An 11,741-nucleotide genomic window follows, 5' to 3' on the forward strand; every position below is an offset into this window, starting at 1 on the left:
TAAAAAATACTTGCGTGTGCTCCATTTTAGTCTGTAGATTAGTAGTTTTAACTTTCACGTGTTCTCTTTTGGAAAGCAGTGCGCCTGTTCGTCTTCAGGAAAATTAGTTTTTTAACGTAATAAGGTAAGACGGTAATGGTGCATGTAGTCGCCAGGGACATGTAACACAGCCTGTCTTATATGTCTACAGCACAGGTTTATACCTAACGCGGGAAGCCTAAGCTGCAGAAGGGTTTGATACTGTGCAGCCGTCACTAAATAAAGTTATGATTTAGTGTGGAAGAGCATGAATTTTACAATAACAGTGCTCTCTTTGCTTTCACCCTACTTAGTCGAATCTGTTGGGATACTGAACTATGTTTATGAAAATATAGTCTTTGGTTTTCTTTTTTAGAAGTGGTTATTCTTCGCTTTTACATGATGGGATATAACATTCGTAAGCAGATGGAAAACTTAGAAGAGCAATAGCAGGGGAAAATGAATGTTACTGACGAAAGACAAGTTGAACAACCCCTCAAGAAACGTACATCCCGTGACACATGCAAAGGAAAAGGATATAAGTGGTGTCATACAATTATTGCACAAAGTTTAGGTGCTTGAAAAGGATGCTCAGTACTTCGTACTGTGGGGATTCCCGAACAGAATTCTGAAGCCAGTGTGACAAATTTGACGCAGCGAATGACAGTGACACACATTTCTGGGAAAAGGATAACGTCAGCTGTGACCAGAATTTCGAGATCCCAAGGAGGTTCTTTCATTCGGTTTGTGACGGCTAGATTCCGGAGCCAGTGGCCTCCACTTTGAATTGCCGCCGAGTTGAGCCTCTGGTGGCCACAGACACAGAGAAGGCTCTCCAGGATGGGTCGCGTTGCTGGCAGCGTACGGGCAGAAACTTCCGGAGCAGGACGACAAAAACTTCTCGCTGCTGATGAAGAGTGGCTGCAGTCTTTGCCCTGGTGATGCCTTGGACTGGTTGGGGCACGTGGTCGGTCAACCGCACCATTGTTGGATCCAGTGGGCACGAAGAGTTTTACGAAGGTGGCCGCTGATACTGCTCCATACCGCCATTCGCCGAATTGTTGACTCTGAGCGACGTTAAACAGCCACATAAAAAAAGGTCATGTGGGTCAAGATGGCCGTTTGCAACTATTTAGTCTACGTGGATTCGAGTGCCCGTCGCAGCGTGTGAAGAAGTATTCACTGCTCAGAAGACTGGGTAACGTTAATCGTGCGCATAGTGGTTACTGTAGTGGGTCTACGTGGTTTTTGTTGGTCGTGCTTGTCTTGAGAAAAATCACATTTATTACATTATGTGCTATTCATCTGAGTACTGTGTGTCCTGTTATTAATTTGAATCGTGTTGAAAAAGGTGCAGTTCACATTTTGGGTGGAGGACTGTAAAATGGTAATGTTAACATGTAAGTTATCAGTTCAGTGTAGTAATCTACTTGTCTGTTGTGTAAGAGCAACCTGCGATCATTTTAATATTATTTATTCTGAAATTCAGGACGGTGAACACATTGTGTAAATTCAAATCTTTCCTTGTCAACTGCTTTTGAGATCTGTGTGACTTGTGTCTACCATGTTAGTTGATGGGATTTATTTTTAATGTAAAGCTTGTGCTTTAAAATTAATTATTTCAATTGCAAGAAGGTGAAGCCACTAGTAATTTGAAAGCTGCTTTGGCTGATACCAAAGTACGCTTACGTATGAATTTGCTGTTGTCTTGATATTAATTGTTTCTTAAATCTAAATGAGGAATGAAAGTTTAAATTGCCCATTGATCTTAAAAGTTTTGTTACAAAAGGCTCTATTTGTTCACCGTTCAGAGCTTTGTGTTATAAAAATTGTTTTGTCGAGTCTGTTGTAAGGCAAAGTGGAGAGTCATCTCTTAAATGAATTTTCTGTTTACAAATTTGCATGAAATAAAGCGATGGAACTTGGTTCATTGGAATGTTATTATGTATGCCTGTAAACCCCAGCACCACCAATCTATTGCCACGTTTCTCCATTGCTGTGGGGTAGGGGAGTGTCGAGTTACGGTTTCCTGGGTTTATGAAGGTGTTTGCGTAGAGAAGAAATATCATCGATATAAAAGGAATAAATCAGGAGCAGTTCTAAAAAGTAATTAGATAATAGTGTGCCGGCGTAACGACAAGCGTCGTCACGAAGATTAAGAGCGCAACAAGAGAGAGGGCTGTAAGACGACGCCAGCCAATAGTACTCTGACTGGGAGGACACCGCGACTGGAGCGGCATCTACACGAACGGAATAAAAGCGACGCCACGCGTAGCCTCGGCCGGACTAGAAGGCGGGCACTAGAAGGCGCACCAGAAGGCAGGACTAGAAGAGTCGCACTTGTGGTCCCTATCAATTACTTGTATGGAAATTGTATATTTCGAAGGACGCTGATTATTTGCATGTCGCCAATTGCTTGCGACACCACCTTCTACACACGCAAGTTAATCATTGCCAATCCCATTACTGTAATAAATTCCGTTAATATAATTTGCTTGTATGTTTTCTAGCTATATGTGAAAACAGCTTCGAATGCACCCTATAGGAGACGAGTGGGCAGGATCCCACAAATAGGAGTACAGCTGATCAAATAATAGAAGCAGAGGTAAGTTTCTCTGAAAACATAGTGAAAGCATTATTGCCGACCGGGGTGGCCGAGCGGTTCTAGGCGCTACAGTCTGGAACCGCGTGACCGCTACGGTCGCAGGTTCGAATCCTGTCTCGGGCATGGGTGTGTGTGATGTCCTTAGGTTAGTTAGGTTTACGCAGTTCTAAGTTCTAGGGGACTGATGATCTCAGAAGTTAAGTCCCATAGTGCTGAGAACCATTTGACCCATTGAAAGCATTGTTGTAATCTTGATAGATAGGAAGCCAACACCAATAAAAGTAGTACAAGTTTATTTGGTGACTACCTCCACAGATGATTGGAAGGTAAAACAAATTATTCACAGTAATTAGGTATACGAAAATTTAACTGTGACAGCAGTGAAAGAAGGACAACACAAATTAGTAGAAGAAAATAGACGAGAAGACCGAAAGGGAACTTGCCTCGTAGAACTTTGCAATGAAGCAAATTTAATCACTGCGAATACTTGATTGAGGAGTCATGAAGTGCTGTTGTATACTATGAAGAGACCAAGAGACACTGCAGGTTTCATAAAGATCGCACATTAGTAAGACAGAGATTTTATAACCAAATTTTGAATATAAAAGTGCACTTCTGACATAATTTGTTATGAAGTGCGTATTAAAACCAATTAATTTACAAAAAAGTAACAATTGAAGAAAATAAAAGACGAATGAGTATGAGACGTGACAGTGCGCTGTCATAACGCTGCACACACTCAAGTTGACAACTGTACGAACTAGGCAATTAATAATAATAATTAATAATATTAATAGCTGGAAAAGAAGTTAATTGACACAGTATTTTATTACAGTAAGAATGATGAAAACGAAATAACGATCGGAGCTGGTATTGTTAAGATATTTTAATTTTTTAATACAATGAGCCTTTCAGAGTTTACTCGTCGGCGCCTGACGCATGATGAGGCAAAGTAGGGTGTTCGGGGGTACACGCCGACGGCGGCACCCAATATTGTCAATCAGCATGGCGGGCTAAGCCAGCGTATGCTAGAAAATGGAGGATCAGGCGCAGGGATATACAGAAAGAATTAAAGTAGAGGTTACGACAATTTCCAGTGGCAGTCATCCCTTCACTTTGGATCTTGTGATCGAGTCGACAAGTGGACAAAGCTTAATAGAAAAACAGTCCACCTTAAATTTTATTGTTGTGTACAGCAGAGAATTTGCAGTACTTATTAAAGTAACGTTTAGAGCTTTCTCCAGTTCAGTAAATCTTAGAGAATCGTATAATTACAAGCAAAGTTAATATTTGGTAAACTGTTCTGTCTGACGCCTCTGTCACCATGAATCGTGAGTAATGGGGTGTTAAGAGACGTGACCCGGGGGCTGAATCTAATGGACAAGCGCCGAGTATCGCTCCATTTTGATTCCATAGCAAGCATTGTTAATGCTCATAGTGGGCCAGTAAAGTTGTCTAAGTAAAGCCACGCAGACGGCGACGTTTGTGCATATGTTTTAAGTATATTTGTGCTGGCGACAAACTGCTGCGGTTTAGACGCAAATACACTCCTGCAAATTGAAATAAGAACACCGTGAATTCATTGTCCCAGGAAGGGGAAACTTTATTGACACATTCCTGGGGTCAGATACATCACATGATCACACTGACAGAACCACAGGCACATAGACACAGGCAACAGAGCATGCACAATGTCGGCACTAGTACAGTGCATATCCACCTTTCGCAGCAATGCAGGCTGCTATTCTCCCATGGAGACGATCGTAGAGATGCTGGATGTAGTCCTGTGGAACGGCTTGCCATGCCATTTCCACCTGGCGCCTCAGTTGGACCAGCGTTCGTGCTGGACGTGCAGACCGCGTGAGACGACGCTTCATCCAGTCCCAAACATGCTCAATGGGGGACACATCCGGAGATCTTGCTGGCCAGGGTAGTTGACTTACACTTTCTAGAGCACGTTGGGTGGCACGGGATACATGCGGACGTGCATTGTCCTGTTGGAACAGCAAGTTCCCTTGCCGGTCTAGGAATGGTAGAACGATGGGTTCGATGACTGTTTGGATGTACCGTGCACTATTCAGTGTCCCCTCGACGATCACCAGTGGTGTACGGCCAGTGTAGGAGATCGCTCCCCACACCATGATGCCGGGTGTTGGCCCTGTGTGCCTCGGTCGTATGCAGTCCTGATTGTGGCGCTCACCTGCACGGCGCCAAACACGCATACGACCATCATTGGCACCAAGGCAGAAGCGACTCTCATCGCTGAAGACGACACGTCTCCATTCGTCCCTCCATTCACGCCTGTCGCGACACCACTGGAGGCGGGCTGCACGATGTTGGGGCGTGAGCGGAAGACGGCCTAACGGTGTGCGGGACTGTCATGGAGACGGTTGCGAATGGTCCTCGCCGGTACCCCAGGAGCAACAGTGTCCCTAATTTGCTGGGAAGTGGCGGTGCGGTCCCCTACGGCACTGCGTAGGATCCTGCGGTCTTGGCGTGCATCCGTGCGTCGCTGCGGTCCGGTCCCAGGTCGACGGGCACGTGCACCTTCCGCCGACCACTGGCTACAACATCGATGTACTGTGGAGACCTCACGCCCCACGTGTTGAGCAATTCGGCGGTACGTCCACCCGGCTTCCCGCATGCCCACTATACGCCCTCGCTCAAAGTCCGTCAACTGCACATACGGTTCACGTCCACGCTGTCGCGGCATGCTACCAGTGTTAAAGACCGCGATGGAGCTCCGTATGCCACGGCAAACTGGCTGACACTGACGGCGGCGGTGCACAAATGCTGCGCAGCTAGCGCCATTCGACGGCCAACACTGCGGTTCCTGGTGTGTCCGCTGTGCCGTGCGTGTGATCATTGCTTGTACAGCCCTCTCGCAGTGTCCGGAGCAAGTATGGTGGGTCTGACACACCGGTGTCAATGTGTTCTTTTTTCCATTTCCAGGAGTGTTGTTAATGAGGGGAGCTTAAGTCGTGTGCAGTGCAACGCTGCCCAGTCTGAAGGTAGGTGGGTGCGGTATGATATCAAGTTGTTAACACCTCAACTGCTGTGGTGTTTGAATCGCTGCCCAGTCTGAAGGTAGGTGGGTGCGGCATGCTATCAAGTTGTTGACAACTCAACTGCTGTGGTGTTAGAATCGCTATTGAACTTTTGGTCTCGACATGCAGTTTAGTGGAATTTTGTTGGCATGCAATATATGATTTTTTTCCGGCTTTTCTAAACTATCCTGGCAACGTGTTATGAGTCCCGCCTAGCAAAGAGCATCAATTCCATCTTCCCAAAACAGAACAGCTATATTGTGTCAATTATACATCGCAAGCTCTTAGGTGAGTAAAACTTTCTTCTGTGATTTTGGTGCACTAGTATCAGCACACTCGCATTTGAGGAAACTGATACGTCGTGGTACGGGAAAACTTAATCAAAACGTAAGGCAAACAGAGCTCAAAGGCTGCAGAGAGTGAAAGCGTAGACCCAAATGAGGTTACAGTTTCAAACACAATTTAATTTTATTAAACATTAAAAAAACACTTGTTCATATATATATATATATATATATATATATATATATATATATATATATATATATATCGCAAAACACAATACAGATTTTTTAAACTCCGCGCCTGAAGGGCCGCTGAACATTCACAACTGTAATGTCAGAATGACAACCTTAAGATTCAACATAAGGAGATAATCACGGTCTAAAGGACCCAACACCTTTGATTAATTATTGACCAATATAATAAGTTACTGAAAGGAATGACTTTACTCATTCGGCCAGATGGGCCAATCAAATATAACCACAAATGCTGTTTTGATAATGCTACAAGAATGCAAAACCAACAGTTAATTTACTTCGTCCAAAGGAGCAGTAAAGACCAAAAAGACAAATTCATATACCAAAGGTTCTTTTTTTATTTTTTTTAATGAAACAAGCTAACAAGATAAAATTAATAACCAAAAAGGAGTAGTGACGTCACCACTAGGCCTGAAGGGCCTCAATATCAGTAGTAATAAATATTTGAGAATCGTTGAAGTTAGTGAGTTAGCACTTAAAACCAGCCCGTGCTCCTCACCACTAGGAAAAATTTACGATCAGCTGTGCTAGGACTGCCTGCTTTAGCAATATGGCACAGACCAGCAGAACAACTAGAAACCTCACCAACGTGGCGAATGGTCCACATAGGGCATGAGAGCAACTCTCTATAACATATAAAATAAAAATTACTAAACATTGAAACACATGGATCAAAATATAACGCCTATATAGGCAGGAACTGTTAATGACGCCCACTGCCCTTCGTAAATCTTCGACTTAGTAAATGTGACGGCCAGTACTAAATAATAATACCACCCAACAAATTGTAAAATACAAGATCGTTATTGCACTAGGGTCAGAATAAAATTTCAACCACAGATAATATTTTAGGTTCAGTTATTAAGGCACAGAGAGTTAACACTCTATTCTAGTGATAGTTACACTTGAAAATATAACAACATATAATTGAATCGGGATTTCGGGCACGCCTGAGCCTGCTAAAACTGCGAAACACCATGGCACTCGACCTTAGAGCAAAACACACCCAACGACACGGGCAGAAATTGAGTGAGACACATCAAGTCAAGAAATTCAGAACGCAGACAAGCATTCGGCGACAGGTTGCAACCAGCACCAACTCGAGTTACGCCAATCGCCCCAGTTCCGCCATAGCAACGCGGACCCGCCGCGTCAACAGTTGCCACGCCGAGCTTCCTTATCACACAGCCCGTCCAGAACGACTGCCTCCGTCCCGAGTACACACGCTCGTAGCAATCACGTGCGTTCACAGGAAGTTATACCACCTTTCCCGCAACATTGAGCTTCCAGACAACCGGAAACTAAACTCCCCGTCTCACTCCGGCAGCAGCACTCGATACTTTCGTCGTCAGCAGGTCTCTCCCCAGAACGCAGCGCCCTCCGAAATTTAAAAGCAAACGAACCAATTGCGGCAGAGCAAAGCCAAGGCTCCGGAAGACGACACACCACACCTAGGCAAAGATGAAGATGATACGGTTCAGAAACTCTGTGAATTCTGACATGCACCTCCTTCGACTTGATTTGATGTAATTACGAACGTACAACCAATTATTTTGAAGTCAGTGGACCTCCAAACGCATAACTTTTTTCAGCCAGAATGAAATTTTCCCTCTGCAACGGAGTGTCCGCTGATATGAAACCTCCTGGCGGCTTAAAACTGTGTGCCGGACCGAGACTTGAACTCGGGACATTTGCCTTTCGCGGGCAATTGTTAGAGCACTCGGTCCGGCACACAGTTTAAATCCACCAGGAAGCTTAAACTTTTATCACAATTAGTTTCTCTTTATTTCTGGTGTATTAAAATTCCCCAAGTGTATGTGCGTTGGAACTTAAATTAGGCAGAATCCGTATGTTGGAGAGCAGAGTAATGACTCGAGGCAAGGCCACGTGAGTCTTACAGCTGGTGGATTAGGGGCTGGATGTGATGGACCGTCTACTGGTACGTAGGTCAGTAAAACATATATTGCCATGCCCCCCCCCCTCCCCTACAATGCTACTTATTGTAAGAATAAGTCACATCCAGCAATTAGTGTCTGACATCATAATTTCTCTCGGAGTCGGCCTATGTACGGGTTGATCCAGAAGTCCGTCAACATTTGAAATTGCACAAATTCAGGGAATAATGTAGGTTGAGAGATAAAGCTTGACACACATGCATGAAATGATATGGGGTTTTATTGAACCCAAAATGAGTGCAGGGAACCAACAGATGGCGCTGGACAGCAATGCGTCAGTGACGCCACATGAGAACATTTGAAATTGCACAAATTCAGGGAATAATGTAGGTTGAGAGATAAAGCTTGACACACATGCATGAAATGATATGGGGTTTTATTGAACCCAAAATGAGTGCAGGGAACCAACAGATGACGCTGGACAGCAATGCTTCAGTGACGCCACATGAGAACTGCGTAAAAAATAAGCTACAGTTAGAGAGGGGATCAGATCATCCGTAGCATGGCTGGCAAACACCTGCTTTTATGCAGGATGGTGCTCCAAATCATATTGCTGCACGTGTGAAAGATCTCTTGGCCACATCGTTTGGTGAGCGTCCCGTACTGAGCTGCCACTTCCGTCTCAAGTATCCATCAAGCGACGACATCAAGGATACTAAAAGATGACATTAGACGGAAATCTCTCATCCTCGCTACTGATATGGTGTACAGCATTGTTCAAAACATTTTCTCTCTACTAGAGGTATTGTTGATGAATGATGGACGTTTTGTTGAAGATTTGTTGTAAAGAATATTGTCTGTTATAAAAAATCAGTTCTTACGCTAATTATTGCTTTTGTATCATACGAAGCCACATCTTTCGGTCTTTGGTGTTCTTTTTCGGTTTCAGTAAAACCCCACACCATTTTAAACATGTGTCAATTTTTGCCTCTCCACCTATATTATTCCTTGAACCACTGATTTTCAAATGTAAAAGGACTTTTGGGTAATCATGTACTTTTCTTGTGTTTGTCATCAACAGATTGTTAAATTCAGAATAAGAATTAATCTGACCACGAGAGCTTTGATTGTGTCAGGTAGTGCAGCGTTTACTATCCTAGGAAATAAAAGAACGAGAAGAAATGATCCTGCTGTGACACGTTACTAAGTCAGACACACCGATGATGCAAATGGCAGTTCGTGAAAGGACGCATGTGGACGGCTACGTTGGGTGAACCGCGAGGTTAAATCCTAGCAAATACGGCTTCATTCTTCCATAAATCATGAGATTAAGGCGTCCTTGCCTCTTCTCTTCCAAAGCTGTTTCCGTTTCCCATTGAATTTCTTCTACATACGCTGTGGCTCCTAACGTGCGATCCAAAGACAGTGTTGAGTGGCTTAAAAATACTGCTACAATGGTGTAGTAATGTATCAATAATTGGGGTGCCACGTTGTTTACTAATTCATGTCAGATTGAGGAAAACACGTTCTCACACTCACTCTCACACCCAAACTTCGTAATGTCATACACTCAGATCCGGACTAAACGTTATATATCGATAGAGTATGAACCAAAACTCCGATTTATATCGTACTATGTGCTTTTGTCCAGCACAACTGGCTCAAACGTTAATTTAACGAGCACAAGAAAAGCATAACTGAGTATAGCTTCCTTTGGGAAGTTGATAGAGACCTAGATCACCATATCAAGGTTATTGGTTACAAACCCCAGTGATAAATATTTCTTACTGTTCTGTTGTTGTGGTCCTCAGTCCAGAGACTGGTTTGATGCAGCTCTCCATGCTACTCTATCCTGTGCAAGCTTCTTCATCTCCCAGTACCTACTGCAACCTACATCCTTCTGAATCTGTTTAGTGTATTCATCTCTTGGTCTCCCTCTACGATTTCTACCCTCCACGCTGCCCTCCAATACTAAATTGGTGATTCCTTGATGCCTCAGAATATGCCTTACCAACCGATCCCTTCTTCAAGTTGTGCCACAAATTTCTCTTCTCTCCAGTTCTATTCAAAACCTCCTCATTATTTATGTGATCTATCCAGCATTCTCCTGTAGCACCACATTTCGAAAGCTTCTATTCTCTTCTTGTCGAAACTATTTATCGTTCACGTTTCACTTCCATACATGGCTACACTCAATACAAATACTTTTAGAAATGACTTCCTGACACTCAAATCTATACTCGATGTTAACAAATTTCTCTTCCTCAGAAACGCTTTCCTTGCCATTGCCAGTCTACATTTTATATCCTCTCTACTTCGACCATCATCAGTTATTTTGCTCCCCAAATAGCAAAACTCCTTTACTACTTTAAGTGTCTCATTTCCTAATCTAATTCCCTCGGCATCACCCGACTTAATTCGACTACATTCCATTATCCTCGTTTTGCTTTTGTTGATGTTCATCTTATATCCTCCCTTCAAGACATTGTCCATTCCGTTCAACTGCTCTTCCAAGTCCTTTGCTGTCTCTGACAGAATTACAATGTCATCGGCGAACCTTAAAGTTTCTATTTCTTCTCCATAGATTTTAATACCTACTCCGAATCGTTCTTTTGCTTCCCTTACTGCTCGCTCAATATACAGAATGAATTACATTGGGGATAGGCTACAACCCTGTCTCACTCCCTTCCCAACCACTGCTTCCCTTTCGTGCCCCTCGACTCTTATAACTGCCATCAGGTTTCTGTACAAATTGTAAATAGCCTTTCGCTCCCTGTATTTTATCCCTGCCACATTCAGAATTTGAAAGAGAGTATTCCAGTCAACATTGTCAAAAGCTTTCTCTAAGTCTACAAATGCTAGAAACGTAGGTTTGCCTTTCCTTAATCTAGCTTCTAAGATAGGTCGTGGGGTCAGTATTGCCTCACGTGTTCCAACATTTCTACAGAATCCAAACTGATCTTCCCCGAGGTCGGTTTCTACCAGTTTTTCCATTCATCTGTAAAGAATTTGCGTTAGTTTTTTTTGCAGCCGTGGCTTATTAAACTGATAGTTCGGCAATTTTCACACCTGTCAACACCTGCTTCCTTTGGTATTCGAATTATTATACTCTTCTTGAAGTCTGAGGGTATTTCGCCTGTTTCATACATCTTGATCACTAGATGGTAGAGTTTTGTCAGGATTGGCTCTCCCAAGGCTATCAGTACTTATAATGGAATGTTGTCTTCTCCCGGGGCCTTGTTTCGACTTAAGTCTTTCGGTGTTCTGTCAAACTCTTCACGCAGTATCATATCTCCTATTTAATCTTCACCTACATTCTCTTCCATTTCTATAATATTGTCCTCAAGAACATCGCCCTTGTATGGACCTTCTATATACTCCTTCGACCTTCCTGCTTTCCCTTCTTTGCTTCCTGGGTTTCCATCAGAGCTCTTGATTTTCATGCAAGTGGTTCTCTTTTTCTCAAAGTTTTCTTTAATTTTGCTGCAGGCAGTATCTTTCTTATGCCTAGTGATATGCGCCTCTACATCCTTACATTTGTCCTCTACCCATTCCTGCTTAGCCATTTTGCACTTCCTGTCGATTTCATTTTTGAGACGTTTGTATTCCTTTTTTCCTGCTTCATTCACTGCATTTC

This window comes from Schistocerca americana, chromosome 2 (genome assembly GCF_021461395.2).
Source record: "Schistocerca americana isolate TAMUIC-IGC-003095 chromosome 2, iqSchAmer2.1, whole genome shotgun sequence".
Taxonomy (NCBI): domain Eukaryota; kingdom Metazoa; phylum Arthropoda; class Insecta; order Orthoptera; family Acrididae; genus Schistocerca; species Schistocerca americana.